The sequence below is a fragment of the Melozone crissalis genome, unplaced genomic scaffold, assembly GCF_028551555.1.
Source record: "Melozone crissalis strain CALT ecotype California unplaced genomic scaffold, PUWL_Pcris_2 ptg000016l_1, whole genome shotgun sequence".
Classification (NCBI taxonomy): Eukaryota; Metazoa; Chordata; class Aves; order Passeriformes; family Passerellidae; genus Melozone; species Melozone crissalis.
Genome location: NW_026535794.1, coordinates 31,920,865 through 31,940,836, shown reverse-complemented (window position 1 = coordinate 31,940,836; position 19,972 = coordinate 31,920,865).

Here is a 19,972-nt window from a genome sequence, read left to right as displayed (position 1 = left end):
GTGCTCACTCCTGACTGGAGTGCTGGGTACCAGGCACGGTGCTTGCACCACCATCCGGAGAACGGCACTCGGAAGGGTGAGAGCACCGACGTAAATAACATACATTAGCGGCGCATGTTTAGCTCGGACTTGGATTTCATCCACTTTCAGATATGAATTATTCATCCCCCATCTCCCTCCAATTGTTCTTTTAATTCATATCGCAGTTGTTAAAAGGTTAGAAGCCACGTTACTGAATAATCCTTTACTGTTTCCCCCGTGGCAATTTGCGCCCAATTTTTGCAGATTTCAAGGCTCGGCCGTCCCCGCCGCAGAGTTCATTTTTATTGCAATTCCCGGCTAGCCTTTTCCCCCCGAACACTACCTCTCTGACCTAGCTGCTGTACCTCTGATCCCATGCACCCCAGAAGCTGTCACAAGTCTCCCTCCTTCCCAGGAGTTGAACACACAATAGAGAATAGGCCCTGGCTGTGAGGTTCAGCAGCCATTAACCCCTACCAGCTGTTCCTGCAGGGAGCCTTCTGTGGCTGAATGTCCTTTCTCTGCGGAGGCCCTCATTTCCACTAATCTAACTATTGTTGGGTAGGAATGCTGACAGGAGAAAAGAAATTTTTCTTGTGTCCATGCAAGTGTGTGTATCCATGTGTAAGTGAAGGAAGAGTGAAGGCTAATTTCTATAGTAGGCATGAATGGAAGGATTGGGAAAAAAAACTAGTTAAAATGTGTTTACTTGCTTAAAAGGCTCAGTCAATTTAAATAATTTCAGTAGTATGCTCTATTTTGGGGGGATGGGAAGAAGGAGGAAGCAAGTTGCTATTATCATTTTATGCAAAAGCCGTTGAAAGATTCCCCTGCATTTCCTAAGTACTTAAAATGTGAAAAGAAATAGGACAAATGTACGAATATCAGCTGCAAATGAACAGAAATGCATAGCACCAAAATCTAATATTTTTAAAACCACAGACCTGAACATCCAAACATTTACCTTTATTTCATATTGATTATCCATTTTAGTAGGCTGATGATCCAGACTGTCATGAAATACACAAAATGTTTATCAGGTTTTATTAGAAAATTCAGGATTTTGTACCAGTACTCTCAAAAAGAAAAAAAAAATCAAATGGGAGGGGAAAAACATATTTTTCAAATTATCAATATTTTCAGACAACCAAACTGGAGTCCTCACATCTCTTACAATGACATCATCACTGATCAGAATTTAAACTTGCATTTAAAAATATTTTTATGCAACGCTAGTAGACAGAACATCCTTAATCACAAATTATTGATAATATAGCTTTTCTTTTTGAACCACACAGGTGAATGAAATCACAAAAATGTAGCTAGCAAGAAAGAAAACTATTTTATTTACTGGAGAACCACATGCCATTTTAAGTTTCAATTAATTAATCTTTTTTTCTCTAAAAAAGATTGATAAGAGAAACTGTTTTGAAACGCAGTGCTCCGTTTTATCACCAGATAAAGTTCGGCAAAATACAACAGTTGGTCTAGTTCAAATCAAATTAGAAATAATTCATGTAGAAATATATTTTCTGGGCAATTAGACTGTATCGTAGCAGGGCAAATGTCTGATATAATAAAGCTCTACTTTGCATCTGTTCCTGTGTCTAGACGGCTGCAATTACTAGTCCTTACAACAGCAGCGGCAAGATAAAGCACTGCTTACAGGTTATAGCTATTAAAATGGAACATTTTCTTTCTTTGCCCCCCTTTATTACCTAAATCATTTGATTGTTATAAAATTTAATTTAATTTAATGAAGTTGCACTTTCCTCATCTTCAATATGAAAACACGCACAAATAAACAAACAGTAGAGAATTCAGCTCATTGTTTCTCCCCAACATTAGCTGCCATGCACAGATACTGGTCTCATTGAAGTTAAATATGTGCAAATAATGCTTGCTCAGAACCCAAATGGCTGAAATGGCTCAGTGGGTTAAGAGAGGACCCAAAGCCCCACGCCCGTCAATTTGGCACACTATAAAAACCCCACACAGCATAGCAGACAAAGCAGCAGACATATCCCTAATTGCTGCACTTGGCAAGAAGAAAGGCCAGTGGCAGTGAGGGTACATTTGTAGTTAGATAGGTAAGTTTATATCCCTAATAGAAGGAAAACCATAGGTTAGGCAAATACAAACTGAAGGCCATGCACAGCCTGCATCTACAGGTTGAACCCCCGCTGACATCTCATGGCCCCAGCAGGAGCTCTGACATCCCTGCTCCTTTGCAGGAGGAGATGACAGCAACTAGGAGGGTGTGCTGCATCAGCTGGACTTCGGGCATTGTAAATCAACTAATACGGGGTTGGACAAAATCACGTGTAAAAGCAATGGGTCCAGTCCCTGAGGTGACATGGAAGCACCGCTTCTTTACTGTTTTGGCTTACTGAGTACACAGGAGGATTATTTCAGCAGGATTTCTGAAACTGCAGTTTTACACAGTTCATGGGCATAAACAGTAGTTTCTGGTATTAATGAAACTGCTTTCTCCTTCAAATTCTCCCTATAATTACAGGGTTTCTGGGTTTCTCAGCAAACCTGAGCAAATTTTAAGTAGGGCTTTGTTTAGACAATCTAAGATATTAAATCATAGTCTTGAAACCCTGCAAAGAATCAAGCACATAGCAATAAATGGTATTTGTGAAATATTTCATGAAAAGAAAGACATTCATTGAAACAAATAGAAACCTCTTGGTTAATTTTGAAAATAGTAAAAAACCAGAATGTGTTGCACATTAAGGAGATCTGGTGGTAGTTACAGGCCTCTAAACACAGCTTTCACCAAGACATGCCATAATACACAGAAAAGCAATCCTGATGAGGAGGTCATCTACTTGTGGCATTCCTATTCAAGCCTTTTTCTTATCATATTCACTCATGGAGTGAGACAGTGTCTATATTTATATGACAGACCTTCAGGGGATAGTTCGGTGTCATACGAGAAATTTTTATGCTGCTGGAAATAAACTAAGTTCCTCAACTAGGCCACACTCAGATGCCAGTTAAGTGTCTATAATCTTCCTGCATCAGCTTCTCCCAGGGTGCTTCAGTGTCTAATGTGTGTCCATCTTGGTTAAACAGGCTGTCTTACTAAGCCCCAAGATTTCTCTTTAAGGGCAAATGTCATTTGTAATATGGATCATGTTTCAGATGGGTCAGAGATGTCCCCATGAACAATGTAAAAAGAAGACCAGAAGATTCTGCAAATCTGTTTCAAATAAAATAATGGACTGTACTTTCTAGTATTGGTAATTCTGACTGCCAAGTAACTGTCTTGAGCTGACCCATTAGCAAAAAATCTGAAATAAAGCTGCCACCCAGTGTTTGCAAAGATAAAACTTTTTTTTTCATTCTCATAATGGATATTTTATCATGAAATTAACTTCCTGTCTAAGAAGCTGGAGTTCATTTCATCAATATTCAAAAAATGGTGATGGATGACCTTCTGTTCCACCTATGGCTGTAGTATCTCACACAGGGAATGTGTCTCAGAAGGCTTCACTTGCAGAACAAGTGTCCTGCTTCCAGGTCCTCAATACCAATATGTCACATCCCTGAGAGGGAGGAACGTTACTCTAGAAGTACCCGGTAAGGTAATGATACTACCAAATAGTGCATGTGCTACTTTCATCCTCACTTCACATGCTGCAAATAGCACAGAATATTGCTTTGGTAATTTATTCTAATAATATACTAAAGACATCCCTTTGAAATTACTTACCAATATTTTATGCTATATATTTAATGAGAATTATATAATCTGGAATGTAATTATGGAAGAACCCAAAGAAAATCTCTGTGTCAGAATCTTAGAATTTTTGCTTGTTCTTACTTTATTGGGATAATGTGTAACACATATCAATCTTCATTTAACTTGGAATTCCAGCTCTGAGGTATGAATTTCCCCAATTACATAATTCCAGGTCCAAATGACTGCATTCCTCAGAGGCTCAAACTTTGATTTTTATTTCCTTCTGCACTCTAAACTTCCACACTTTGTACAGGAAGTTGTTATTCTGCAGCAGGTGAGTGCCCAGCTATTTGCTACCTGACTCCTCACCCTTCTGAGGTCTCTGCCTGCAGCTGCCTCCCCCTGATATTTCACCTCATGCCTGCAAAGTGTTTGAATTACAGCCCAGGTTACTGTCACTGCTCTGCAGCAAGAGTGAGAAGGGAGGAAAAGGGTGAATGTCCAGCTCACTGCTCAGAAGAACAAGGGTGTCTCGGGCATACCTTGAATGAACAGTTTGGGTGATGGGTGTTTTCCCAACTCTGTGCTGCAGTACTATATGAGAGCATGGCTATGGGATGGGTGAGATCTTTCCTTAGAAGCTATGCCAAGATTGTCAATGGATATTGGAAGCTAACACATTGAAGAAAACACTAGATTTGCATGATCTGTGCAATGGCAAATAAAAATGACAGTGATACGTGCTGCCACCAGATCAATGACAACTTAGAATGATCAATACACGGGCTAGAAGTGAGGGAGGAGCCATGAAAACTGAAGTCTGCCCAGCTTCTGGCTGGGGTGTTGAGGTGGCAGTATGCACATCCCGTAAGGAGGGGTGGAAGGGTTGGTCACCTCAGGAAGTTGTAATTACGGTGTTAGCAAACTCCCTGACTGTGATTCCTCAGACAGAAACAGAAAGAGGAGGAAAGCCTTGGCTACTTTTTCAATAAGGGGATTCCTGCAGTTACTGAATTGGCTGATTGACTTACAAATCCTGCCATCCCTTCCCCAGCTCTGTTTTACTGACTGATATTTGGAGCATAGCATTTCCTTAAATATAACAATTCAAGAGAATAATGTTTTATGAAATGCTGACATGTCAAATTTCAGGAGAAATGTGAAATCAAATTGTGCTTCTGTGCCTTTTTTTATTTTAACAGAGGATGTTAATGGATTTTCAGTCACGAGGCTTAGAATAGATGACATTAAATGTCACTGAAAAAAGAAAATAGAGAGACTATTTAAAAAGAGTTTCATAGAACCCAAAATTCTCTCCATGCTGCTTTCTCTCAGGAAGTCTGTTATTTCATTTGCCTTTTGCATGTTTAAACATGGTAAGTAGAAAACCAGATGGATGCTTTTCACAGACTATTGGCCTGATATTGATGCTTTAAGTAAAAACTTCTAGCAAGACACAATTCCTGGTAAAGTATCCTTTGCATAGTGCCCAGATCTGAGATCTTTTACCCCCAGAGTATTGCTTGATAATATAAAATGTTATTGAAATGTACTATTAAATATTTGCTAAACACTAAGATAACATCATAGATAAAATTTCTAGCTCTGACACACATTATGGACTTCATGTCTTGAGCAGAAATTCAACGCTTATCTGTTATATCAGTTCCGAGAACATAGATGTGCTCTGTACTAACTTGTTGCAACTGTTATTTATTTTAAAATGCTTCTAAAAAATAACCAAAACTCATATTTATATCTCTTCTTGAAAGAAAGTGCCCATACACCATCTATAGAGACATCATTTGAATTTACTATGGATCTCAAACTGCTGCACTGACACCCCCATCCTTAACAATCTTACCTAAAATCTCTGCATACTTTTTGCTATTTGTCACTTTTAGAGAGCCATCTTTCAAATCTGTGCATGCAACTCTTCACAAGCTGACATCCTCAGGAGACTAATAATAATGTGCTGGATATTTGTGAATCACTAGCTGATACTAACATAGGTTTACAGCCAGGTGTTTTCAAACAGCACAATAAGAAATCTCCCCATGCAACAAGCAGCTCCTACTTGGAGAAGGTCTGGAGATAAAATCGTAGTTTTTACCATTGCTCACTGTGAAATAAGGAGTTCACATTCCTTAGGAAAGGTTTAAAATAGACTTAAAACAAGCTTTAAGTTTCATTTCTGAATGCTGAAGTCATAACTAGAGACTAACTGACCTCACAGATGCCTTAAATATCCTTCATAATGTTAGTGTCAAATAAACAATTCTGTTTAGCACAGCTGATCAAGGGATGCAGGTACATTAGACACATTATCTAAAAAAGAACTACTGAATTCTTTCAACTCATAAGCAACTCAGCATTCCCTAATGTGTCAATAAAACCATATGACAAACCACAGAGGGTACTGCACACACACACACACACGCACACACACACACACTCTCACTCACTCATGTTCCTGATAGACTTTAATGAATATATAGATTACAATCTTTTGTAGATAATCTTACTCGCTAAAATGGTGATATTATTATGCAACATTTATTTCAGGTCATGAATTCACAGTTGAAATTCTTTTTTAAGAACTTTTTGGTCAACTGCTTTACTCTTCAAATCTCTACTCCAAAATATCCAGATTTTATATTCTAGCGAAATAATAAAGTGAAACGTATTTAGAAAATCAAATTCAGTAGAAATTCAAGATGACAAACAGGGGACTTAATTTTCTCATAAATCAGATCCCTAATTTTCTGGTTTGTGCTAATCATTAACACAAAAATATATGCTAAAGGTATTGCACTTCCAGTAACTATCTTTTTATTTTCAGTTTCTTCTGACATCACTAAACTCCTGGGAGCTACTTCTAACTCTGGACAGCAATTCTTCTGTCCTCTGAGAATTTTGGATTTCAAACAAGTTTCCCATTGTAAACTGAAAGGCACAAATTTTCAAATGTTAAAAAAATATTATGAAGAATTAAAGTGCATTGGGATGCAATGCTCTGTGTTAAAAAATCCAAAACATTTTACTTTGATTGTGACTTTTCATTTGGGGACATTGGGATTTAAAGTATTAAAGTAGCTAATACTTCAAATCAAATCTCATTAAGTTTACATTATCAAAATGCTAAAGAAGGCTGGTTTGAAAAATTCAAGTGCTCCTTTCAAAATATTTTAGAATCTGAGAACAACAGTTCCTTGGGTTAATTTCATTGCTTCTGAACTTTCTAGTAACTGAATTATCAGGCCAGGATTTTTTTTTTAAACTTTGCTTTTTTTGGCTTTTTGTTTGGTTTTTTTGTTGTGGGTTTTTTGGGGGGGTCTGTTAGTTCTTTTGTTTTGTTTGTGTTTTTGTCATGAGGAACACCAAATAAAAATTTGGGCTTGCATTGCTGATCATAATGCATTCTGAGCACCCATGAAGTAGCAGGCCAAATTCAGCTTCTGTTTACCCTGTCTTAATGCCATGAAGTTGTACTGCTGAAGCTGAGAGACGTTAACAGTCATTCAACAATCTACGTCTGCTGAAAAACCTCTGTAAAGAGGAATCTCAGGCTCTGAACAATTCTGAAATTGGAGATTTCTGGAATGCATCTGACGATACAGGAGACGTGTGTTTTTCAGCAGGCTGATCATGCGTGTGTGGGGTTGGGTTCCGTGGTTGCACTGCACTGCACAAGGCTAAGCACACACTCAAACAACCAACCTGCTTTCCCCCCTCTTTGTCTGCTTAAATTCCAACATTGCATGAGTTGTTTCCTCCTGATTGTGAATCTGGCTTGTCTAATTTTTCTGCCATTATCTTGGGCAGCAACACTTTCTTACAAGGTGAGGCTGAAATATTTCCCCATATGGGAAGGCTACGGGACTCTTAGCTGTCCACATTCATATCATCTCTGCCCCCATAGTCCCCTTCACCCATCCCATGTACCCTGCAAGCAGAGAGATAGCAGGGCAGGCAGAAAGATTCCCTGCGCAGGAGTTCTTTAAACTCCCTGCTTTGCATGGGCTCGTAGAGCTTTAGAGAGCCAGCATCTTTCAGAAAGCATTATATCTAAGAAAGGGGGAAAAATACAACTATTAAAAACGCACATACACTGCTGGCACTGTTGTGACAGCCAGCAGTATCAGCGTCAGTCAATTATCTTCACAAATGCCTCTTGTGCTAATGAGCACTCACAAAAATCACCAGACTTTTCTGGCAAGGAGAAAAGATCAGTTTCATTGCTTGCAGAACTAATTCAGTGTACAAAAGTGAAGGCTCCACCATCACTGCCTCTTTTACTGCTCCTTTTGTAAAGGCTTTTGATGTGCACTGAAGAGATCGGTCTGTGTTTGGGTCTCTTCATCTCCAGTTCATTGCCTGTCATTAACATACATATCCATATGAAAAGTTTGGTAAGTCACTAACAGCTGTCCAGAATGGAGTTTCAGGAAAAAAAGGACCTATTCCTTCTCAAAATGCTGACAATACTATGTAGCCCTTTTTGGCAATGATATACCTAACTTTTTAAAGCCGCCTTTCACTCAAAAAGCAACTAGGCATAATACTACATTCAAACACATAGTGGTTTTCATTTTGAAACAGTCATTTGCTGTATTCAGAAAAGGCCTATAGTTGCCAGAAGCAAAAAGAACTCCATCATTCATTATAAAAAAAAAAATTCTTTCTGAGCATAGCTTTTCAGTATGCCAGATAACCTCACATATCCGATTTAACGCAGGGGGGAAAAAAGCCCACAGCAGATGCTCCTGAGGGTCACTTCATGCACACCGAGTTGCTGCTCGAAATTATGAGACCTCACAGCTCATGGTCAGCAGCAATTGTGAATTTTAGCAATGAAACAGCACCAAATCATGGCCATAGTAGCTTACCACTAGAAGTAAAGGAAAAATATGTCTGCTTGTCTTCTGATAGAATTCAAAATCAGCCTGGAAGACTAATTCCACAAAAGGTGGAGTATAGATAGATATAACTATTAAGTGACGTATATCAAATTAGGTAGTGTATGCTCCTTTCTATATGAGACCTTAGTAAATATCTTGAAGCAAATTTAAAATGGCTTCACTATATATTTCACAAAGCATGTACAATAAATAGTAATTTTTAATTTTTTTTTGTTAAAGAAGAGAACTGGAGAAATTTGTCATGGTTCTACTTAATTTCCACTGGAATATGTATACCTGCCTTTAAGGAGTGATCATAATCAGTGATCGTAATCCCAGAATGGAAGGACAACAGGAAAAGAACAACACAGTTTTAAAAATAATGAATTAAGAGATTTTCTGTCCCAATCACTTGGGCTGTAGCTTAGTCATGTCAGACTCAAAAAGAAAACTTTTGATTGATAAACACTTTTCTGTCCCACCCTCTCCCCCTCAACAACCACTACTGAGTTCATGACCCCGAGCCATAACTTACAATACATCACGCCCCAGGTTTTCTAGATCTTAGTCTGAAAACCATAGTGGGTGCATCTGTGTCAATTATCAAGGGGTTGACATAGTTTTACAAGCATTTTTATCAGAAGCACAGTGCCCGGCAGGCTACCGACCACTAATTCTGGAAAGATTTTATTCCTGTACTGATCCTCCCACCATGCAAAACCAGCTTGTGCTGCATAAAACCCAAGACTTTAATCCCACTTGTTGCTTCCTTTTTTTTCCTCCCCCTTTTCAGAAGCATTTCTCTCTCCCACATCAGTCAATAAAATCTTTAACTCTGCCTATTTTGATCTGAAAATTAAATCTTATTTATTATGCATCCTGTTTGTTGTCTTTGAAGAACTTGAGCATTCATTTAAAGAGGGTCAGAATGACTTCTTAAACACATTTCTCTCTTTGCTGCAATTAAACAAAGTGGAGCTGTGATTAGTCCACCACAGGGGGGAAAGAAAAAGACACCCTTGAATCAAAATGGGGGGACCTGACTGTGCATTATTGTCTCACAATGCAGGAGTTTATTGCTGAAACCTGCTTATCGCCTTGCACTGCAAACCATGGGAACTTCAGTCAGGTGGAAAGTTATTCTCTTCTCTGGCTGAAGCAGCTTTAAGTATCATAAGAACAGCTAAAGCCACTAAAGCTCTTCCTAGTAACTGAGACATTTAGGATAATCTTTATGAGAGTTTTGCATGAGCTTCTGCTTTTTGTTGCAGTTAGAAGTAGAGTTAATGATGAGCTTTCACTGGCTTTTTCTTTCTCTTTTTTTTTTTTTATCTAAGCCAAAAGCGCCTGTTTAAGTTAAGTACCACCTCCCTCTAGCCCTTGGGAAACCACTCAAGAGGGATTTGCTTGGCTCTGTGTGCATGACACATAATGAAAACAATTTTACGCTGTGGAGGGAAGTATCGGGCAATTACTGATGTAACAGCCACCTGCAGAAGCGAGGCCCTCGACGGAGCACTGGGCTGTTCATGAATATTTTATGGTGTGATGTTATTTTGAATGGCTGGGGCAGGTGAAGGGGGCTGAGGATGTAATAAGTAACTCTGCTGGAGACTGTGTCGCAGCTCTGTTTCTCTGCAGTGGTCCATAGTGTAACACCAAGAAGAATCCTGACCCTGCATAAGACTATGCAAGGGCAGCTGAGGCTGAGGAAAGATGATGTGACAAGTCATGGTGGGCACCCTTTAAAATCTGTTGTCTAGCGATTTTACACATGATGTCCGGCTCAAAAAGCCCCTGCATCAATCTTGTCCAATTTAATTTGATAAACTAAGTGTGGATAAGGATTAAATGAGAATTTTGTAACGGAGAAAACTTGTTCTTACTCTTTAATCCATGAAAGATCTTATGAGGTAAACCACATAAAAATTTAAGCTGTTGCTCTGGAAAACAGTGTTACTTCTTTGTTTTGAACTTGCTTTAAAATCTAGTGTTCTCCTAAGAAATAGATTCCAAATTATATGTATATTTTTACTGTTAGCACCTATACACATTTTACTCACAATGGATCACTTCAGAGAAACTGTTTCAGAAAGTTGTTGTAAAATTGGATTTATTTGATGTAATTTATTCCAGTAGTGAAACTGAAATTCACATTTTAACAGAAGCATAGTATTTTACACATATTTGTAATCTTCCCCACAGAGAATTTTTTCATTCCTGGAAGAGGCAGGGAAGAGTTAAATCAGACATTATACAATGCAACATGAAGGGGTATGTTCAAAAGCCTTAAGAATTTGGGATGATGTTGGCATACTTAGGATCTTTAAACCAAACAAAACAAAAAAAGAATGAAACTAATAGGACTAAAATATTAAAGGTTTATTTTTACCTGCAGAAAGTAAAAGAGAATAATAAGCAGAGCAATTGTCTCATATTACATTCACATCAGCAGGATGTGTAATAGTCTTTAAAATTATTTTTCACCTTGCCTATTATATGCATTCATAGATGATGGTATCTGAAAAGAAAAGCTGGAAAAGGTTTCACTGTAAGCTGCAGAGTGAATAGCTGAGGGATTCTTTTTTTAAGAATAGGACATGTTTAGAAAAAGGACACAAAAGATTTGCAGAAACCTTGGACAGAAATTGGCAATGAGAACTGAAATCCAGAAGAGCAGCTGAGAAGGAAAATGTAGCTTACCGTACGCTGAAAATAATGTGTGACAACACAGGAATTCCCAGAGTGACAATTGGAAGATTATAACGATACTCTTTAATTTTTGTAAGAGGTAGTTTTGCAGATACGCTCATAACATTTCATAACATTAATTTATAGCTTGCACCAGTAAGAAATAATACAATGTTATGTTAATTTTCTATTCTAATGTCACCTTCCTAACAGAATACTGAAGTTGTGCTGCTTGAGATAGTCGAGATGGTTGTCTGTCGATGTTTGTATCACAAAGACTGCAAAAGTAGCCTGACTAGGATGATGGCATGTTGCACAATTCAAGCCACGATTTGCTCTAAGATTTCCTGGCTAATTATCTGAGGCTGATCTAATCAATCAACATCAGCATTAAATATCCAGTGAATAATACACCAAACAGAATAAAACATGCTGGAGTGTTTTTCCTAGATTCTCTCAGTGAAATGCTGAGATATTCTTCTTGCAACACAAAATAAATATTCACTGAATGAAAAAAGAGTAAAAGAACATTAGGCATCTTTATCAATAGCTCTCCCCTTGCTCTATACCTCTGTATGGAAATTTAAGATAAACACAATAAGAAAAATAAAAAAAAATATTGTTACAGAATCAATTACATTGAAGACTGAAAAAGTGTCCAATAAAGAGCATGCTGATTCAGCTCCAGACTAAATGTTAAAGGTGCTGTGTTTTAGCAATTTTATGTAGACTGAATTATAAAACAGCAAACATGCAGTAAATTTTGGATACTTATAATTAGATTTTCAACATAAGAGAAGTTAAGCTCTGTATGTAAACGGCATTATTCAAAAGCTTGTCTTGAAAAAGAAAATTGCTGTTTGACAATTCTATAGAATATTCAAGAAAGGTAATTATACTGCAGTGGCTGTTAAAGACGCAGGTGTTGAATATAGTCACTGCTTCAGCTTTTACAGAAAACTATAGAACATGAAGAGAAAGGAGACAATAACATTAGCACGGTGAAATATTCACCTCTGCAAGAGGAGTTTATAATGTCTTACTTTATAGATATACAGAAATTAAGAACTAAACCCCTTTCATTCCCTTAGGTTTTTAGATTATTTGAACCCTTTCCACTTTCTTGCCCAAAAAAGAGGAAAAACACAACATAGAGAAGGCCCTGGTGTAAAATTCACCCAGGCAAAGACACAAGTGAAATGAAAATGGCAAGAAACCAGAGTGCCTCATTTTTTAATGAAAGGCCATATAATTAATCTGGAAAACAAAAGTGATTGACTAGCAGCAGTGTGAAAGAAATGTACTGACTGACCCCCAGCGACTACACAAGTGCTCTGTGTCACTGTTGATCCACAGCTAACTGCTTTCTGAATTGCCTGTCCTTTGATACAATGCACCACTCAGAGAAGCAGGCTGAAAATAAGTCCATTATTAGAGTTACACTTTTAATTAAGATGTTAGAACAATCAACAAGTGCACATGAAACCAGAAGAGATGACATTTGGAAATATCAAACCTTGCTAAGGGGTGCACTGCTATTATCAGTCCTTACATTCAGATAGCAAAGGAAAAATTCACCTGCTGGATAAAGGACGCCTTTCATCCAGCTCTTAGAGCCAGGTTCACAGGTGGACTTGCATGTGGAGACTGTTGACTGTTCTTCACTTCAAAATGCTCCACGCCAGGAGCAGACAACACAAGACAGATTTCAGAGCCTCAGTTTCTTAGGAGGGCACCGAGGAGATGCCACAATGCCTCAGCCTCAGGCAACTAGCAAAAAAATCCACTTTTCCTACAGATCCAGAGGCCAGGCTGCACCTGTTGAGTAGAGAGGTTGCACAGTGCTGCAGGAGACCAGTCCCCTGCCCTCTTGACATCCAGGCAATCTCTGTGGAAAAGACAACCTGGTTGACACTAACAAACACCATGCTTTGTAGTGGTTAGAGAGCTCATGGAAAGCAAATTCTAGATCCCAGCCAGCTCAAATTCATTTCCTGCAGCAATGAAACTGCCCAAGTAGCCAACTGATAGTCAAACTCCTTTCTGAGCTCTTTGAGGAGACAAGGATAAGAAAGTCAATAGTGAGGGGGGAAAAAAGGAAAGAGAAAAGGCAAAACAGGAGGGAAAATGCATTCCTGTTTGGACTGAGAAAGGGAGCAAAATAATTGGCTTACAAATTAGCTTGGAGAAGAGATAAGAACTGAGGTGATTAAAGCTATATAGACCTGCTTCTACAGAAATCTGTGCATGTCCAAGGGTTTCTGGAAGTCTTTTTCATATAGGTGCCTAAATTGTCCTTACATTGCAGCTGCTTTAAATGTTTGAGGCACAGGCTTGCTCATTTTTCCTGGAAGCTAGACCTCTACCAAAAAAAAAAAAAAAAAAAAAAAGAATTAACAAGGATGCAAATCAACCTATGAATTTGTTAGAGATGTTTTCAGCTGATGACACAGTTTCAGGCACCTTCAGTTGAAAAGCCCATGGGAGGATGAAGCCTTTTTTTATTTTATACATTGCTCCAATAAGTTTCTATGTGGTCATACTTCTAGGCATTGCAATCACCAATGTCATCATGGTAATGGAATGATGCCCAGCAGCTAGCCCTGAGGTGAGTTTCCTGAAAGCACCAGCTTCTCTGAATACTACAAATAAGTAGGTACTTCAGAGAAGACACCCTGGGAAAAACAGAGAACATAAATTAATGGCAAAGACAGCAAATTACATTATAATCCTATGCAAGGGTTAAATGGGATCACATCTGGGATGAGAGTAACTTCCTTTCTTGCTAGGAATGTAACTGAACAGGCTAAAAGGTGCCTGAGGTGACTTCTAATACCTTTCAAAGCTAGGAATACACACCTAGCACACCAGCTCAAAAGTGGGCAAATGATCCACAGGACAAGGCTGCAAGCCTGTTAAAGAGAAGCTTTATTTTTCTTAGACTTTTGTGAATTTCTGATTACAAAATCTATCAAAATACATAAATTACGTGGGTTCTGGGTCTCTCTGTTCTATCAAGAGACTTCTCCAATAAAAAAAAAGTAGGCTTTACTTAATGGCCACCATTTCCAGACTTTTTCACAGTGCTCTATTATGCATCAGCCAATGCTACAGAAGGCAAAGGTGAAGGGATGCTTTAGCCACATGCAAGAGTCATTATATACCTTGGCCTGATTAAGAAATTCTGACCACATAAAAGTATTGTAGATCTAGGTTTTATATTCTTTTTTGCCAGCATGGGGCAGGTTTATGTCACAGAGGTAGGACATAACTGTAGGAATAGGAGTGTGGAGGCCAGGCTGATAAATACAGTAACCAGAGAAGTCTGGTTGCTCACACACTGAGCTCCAACATAAAATTGCAGTTGCTGTGAAGTCTCTTGGGTACCTCAGTTACGATGAAAGACCTCACTTCTACAAAGTGTGGAGAGGTCCTGCAAAAGCTTTACAAGGCACAAAAGGCAAACTTCTTTTCCCAAAAATACTTGTTTGTACTACAGCATGCCCTTTGAAATCAACTGGAAATTAAGCACGTTAGTAACATTGCTAACATATCACATGCAGCCTTAATAAGTCAGGAGAAAGGTAGGAAATGGAGAACCAAAACATTTCTTTAAGGGCCAATTTAGGGAAGCTTCTTGGAACTGGGGAAGTTCTTCTGCATAGAAGAGAAATTTTTCTAGTTATAAAAGCAGAAAAGTAAAATATGTGGAAAAATGTGAATTTTTTGGAGACTGTGGGGGAATTAAAAATACATTTTTTAATGGAGTAAAGAATGCCAAAAGTGGCTAAATGTAATTAGCACTAATGTTGATGAGTGAGAACACGACTTTTGTGAAGTGGGAGCTAGACAAGTAGTGAAAATTCCACAGGATATAAGAGTCACTGGTCATATTTCAGGTATGCCACTTCTTCCCTGCTTAATTTTATTACTACTTTGCAAAAAAGGTTTTTTCCAAAGATACTTAGTTTAAGCTCACTTAAAGCATGTTTTTCTGATTTTCTTGCCTTTTCATATATTTAGGAGCATGTAAATCGCCTAAAATCTTTTCCTGTACCTGCAAAGGCAGACATCTCAAACAGTCAGATGAGAAATGTCGTGGTTGTAGTTCTATGGCATGGTTCTAGCTCCACAGAAGTCCTGCTTCTGGAGTCCAGGTGGACCATTGTGGTGGCAGTGGTGAAACAGGACCTGACACTCAAGGCAGGGGCTCTGCAGTGTGTCACACATTCCATGGCCTCTTGTACAGGCAGCTCTAAGTGAGAAAGAAGGTGGATTGCAGGATTGCTCCCGTGAATACCGTCCTGCTTTACAAAGGTGGAGAATTCTGCGTTTGCACATGAGTGGAAAAAAGGATGAGAGTAATTTCCAGCCACCATTGCAAGTAGCTTGGCTTAAAAAAAAAAGAGCTCCTGTCAGCAAGGAAGATCAGAATGCATGGGTCAAAGAAGACATTTGCAGTGCTTCAATGTGTTTTATAGCAACAAATTTTTCTAGAGAAATCTTTCAGGACTCCTACAGCAACATCAAGACAAATTAGAGAAGTAACGAAATGAGAACCGAGCAAGGAAATCTCTCAGTAATACATTTTTATCCCTGCTTTGAAAGTTCATAGATGGACTTGCAATCATTAAATTATGTAAGCACTCTCTCTGGGCTTGGTTGATTAATAAGGGTCTCCTGATGGGTTCTAGGTGAAGTAGTGTTGGGTGCCTAAGTGATGGCAAGAGAGCAGATGAGTATCAGACAGTGATTGTGAAGATATATTTGAAGGAGAGTAGCGCAGCTGCTCTCTTTTTCATGTATTTCATAAAACAGAGAAAGAATCAGACATCTTGTAAAGCACATTTCAGACAAGCACTCTGACAGCAACCAATAATACATGGAAAAGGGTCCAGGCAACAAGGAAAAAGCCTGAGTAAAAATAATCTCCTGAGTCCCTTTCCTGCATAACATAATACACCCTTCAAGCAGCATGCTTGACAGAAGAATTTATTCCCCCACCTAGTTGTTTCTATTTTCATAGAATCAGAGGCTGGTTTAGGTTGAAAAGGACATTAAAGCTAGCTCCATACCCCTGCCAATGGCATTTCACCTTTTACTAGACCAGGCTACTCAGAGCCCCAACCAACCTGGTCTTGAGCACCTCCAAGGATGGGGCATCCACAACTTCTCTGGGGAACCTGGTACAGTGCTTCACCACACCCAGTGTGTACTTTTAATACAAAGCTACTCTCCTTCAGCTTCAGACCATTCCCCTTGTCCTTCTGCAACATGCCCTTGTGAAAAGTTCCTCTCCAGACTTCTTGTAAGCCTCTTTACATACTGGAACTTACATACTTTCTTTCATTGTCATCTTTTTCTTAGTGATTTTCCATTTTTATTAAGGACTGACAGAAAAAGTACCTGAAGCTACAGCTGTGCTTTCAAATGGTGATTCCCAGAAGAGATGGGAAAATGCCTGTGGTTGCTGTTTCCCCATATGTGGGCTGAATGTTCAACACCTGTATTATGAAGCATGACTACAACTCATTTTGACAATGTTATGCAAAAAAGTGCTGTCACAAAAGGGTACCATATAAAAGAGCAAGTGATTCAAATAAGTAAAATGTTAATACTGCTGATTTACAAAGAAGCTTCTTTCTCTTTTTCTCTTCAGGTACCTTGATTTGAATGATGAAATCTGCTGGAGGTCTGCGACTCAACAGTTTGCGAAGGAGTGTCCAAAAAGAAATCAAGTTGTTTAAGAGAAACCTGCAAAAGTGATGATGATTTTATGATGCCTTCACTAAGCCACTAAACCAAGTCCCTCACAATACCAGCCACTGTTGAAAATACCCCCTGTTGTAGCAAGCATTTCTTTTGAATTCACAAATTCAAGTCATCTGCTGGTGTTTCAAATATTCCAGTAGAAAAGGAGATTCATGATGCAGTATAAACACCTACATTGATTTAATGCTGCTATTCATATCCAAAAGGATATGGGTTCTAGCCACACCACAGATATATAACCACACAGCAGTTCTGAGGTTTCCTGGGATGGGAAGAACATGCAGCACACATACTGTAAAACATGTTCTCATTAATACTCCTCAGTATGCACAATCATAAAAAACATCAACCTGGTTACATTCTCAGATCAATCCTGCCCCCCACTGAAGTCAAAGGAAGCTAACCTGTTGGTCTCAATAGCACCCAGCCTTTTATAAATTGGCAGACATTTATATGTAAAAAGCATGAATTCATTGTAAGAAGGAATGAATTACTGCTCAGAAAGGAGCAGTGAGTCCTTACACCTATGTGCTGAGTGTTATGAAACTTTGGGATTGGTACACCTATTTCCACTAGCGTTCACACCACAGCTAGGGATAAATTTCATAGCTTTGAAAATTTATTCCCAGATGTTTAATAACCAAAGTATAAAATTAGATTGAGAAATATTAGATTGTTCAGTACAGTAACAAGACAGATAATTAATACTACCATAAACTACACAAACCCTTTCTATGCAGATTTTTAATTGTGTCAATAAATGTCATAGATCAATATGACAGACCCAGTTAAATGGACCATGTCAAAGTTCAGATTTTCCAAAACTCACCTTACTATTTTAATGTAAATTCCCAATTTTCTTATTTCTCTTAGAGCTTTTGCCACTGGGTCCAAGGCCTCAGTTTAAAATTATTTGGATGTCCATTTCTTGTAGCTCTTTTGGATTTCTCTTTCCCCATTCCAGGGCAACTTGTATGCCATCATCCTTTTCAGATATCAATCCCAAATATATTTGATAGAAATCTAAACATGTTTAAACAATACCTCTAGAAATGTGTTACATTCTATCAACAATTAACATTGGAAAATTGTACAACAGCACTCTATTCTCAAAATCAAGTGTGATCCCTATCTAAATAATTTTGCTCAAAACACCCGGACATGTTTGCACTGACAAAAATCCTAAACCTTTAAGCAACCTTAGACATGGCTGTGTGTTATGCACATTAGATCTCTTAAATTATTATCTCTTTATAAACAGATTCGTATCAATATACTCTGTGCATCTAACCTCTTTCTATAGCGCTTAAATTAGCTTGATCCAACTTGATTTTCTGTTTCTATGAAGTCACTGGAAGTCTAACTGAAGAACAAGTTAAGGGTCTCATAAACAAATCTTTGGTATGGTTGTAAAACCATCTCTTCATTTGAATTTAAGGATGTAGTTAACCCTGCCAAGAATTTTTGTGGAAAAGCAGCTAGCCATCATTTTGATACTTTTTAATAAACATCTTACTATTCCCAGAGGAGATCTGGACTGCTTAAGTGTCTTGACCCAAAGCCTACATTACTATCACCCTACTTGCTGCATTCAGAATTTCAGTATCAACTTTTGGATCAGTTACTCTTTATTTAGCTAAGTCACATGATGGAAGAACAGCACAGGAATTATTACCTTAATCCACCAAAATCAGTGGGAATGCTAATTCAACTAATAAAACCAGAACAAGTTTAACTTAAATAAGGTGAATTTTGTTTTTTCTTGAAGTGTGGTTATTTGTGTTTTTTCCTGCATAAAACAGATATTTTATGATATAAAGATATGTAGAGATATTATATATATTTATATGTAGATATAAATATTTTAAAAATCTATGGGTTTTTTTCTTCTGTTTATGCCCTAAACATTTAGATGTAAGTTAGAACTTATCCTCTCTAGCATAATAAGCTCACAAGAATTCATGCTAAGTCCTTCAACTACATACAGGTATGGTTTTAAAACCTTGGTTAAAGGATGTCAAATCCTACACTCTGAACCTGCTGTGAGTAAATCAATTTGCACAAGTTTCATTGTCTGACTGTTGAAGTATACACACAGCAGAAGCTCTGGAGAGCAGGCAATCTGGAATATGCGTGTATTGTCATTTGGTATGTGCATTATATACATAGCTTTATATATTTACTACATGTATTTATATTATATATTACTATTAAATCCATTCCCTCCACTCAACTATAGGTGCATTTTTCATGGACAGTATAAAAATGTCTACTATGATACAGTTTATAAACTTATCGTTGCATTTCAGTCACATTCAAAATGTGCTTGAAAAATACACTTGCTCAATAATGTTTAGTTTGAGCAATTCCATTTTGATGGAGATTTTCTAACTTGACTCCCAAATTCAGCTGATCTAGATATGTGGCTGGGCAGCATAACCAGTATGAAATCCTTTCCTATCACAAATGTCACAAATGCTTATTGCCTTTGCAAATAGCTGGCTGTCAGAGGACTTACAGATTTGTAATTCAGACAACAATCAGATCAGTGTTTATCTAACCCAGAGGCAATTCTATATCTGGGCTACTCTCTGCATTTAGTTTGCCATAATTTTTCTCCTAATGTGGAATGTTATTATCTGGAGGAAGTTTACAAATTTTTCTGTTTAAAAATCCAGATTACCTTGATGGGTGGCTTGGAAGATGCAGCAAAATATCACATATCCTGTCCCTGCCCTGAAGGGGTTTTGGCCATGACCTCACCTTTGCCTGTTTTCTCAGATATAGCAAGGTCAGTATCTCTGCTAGCATCAGAAGTCAGTTGTCTCTGCTAACAGAATCAGGACTTCCTAGGAACCTGGAGATCAGGCCACATGTGTCAAGTGCAAATCAG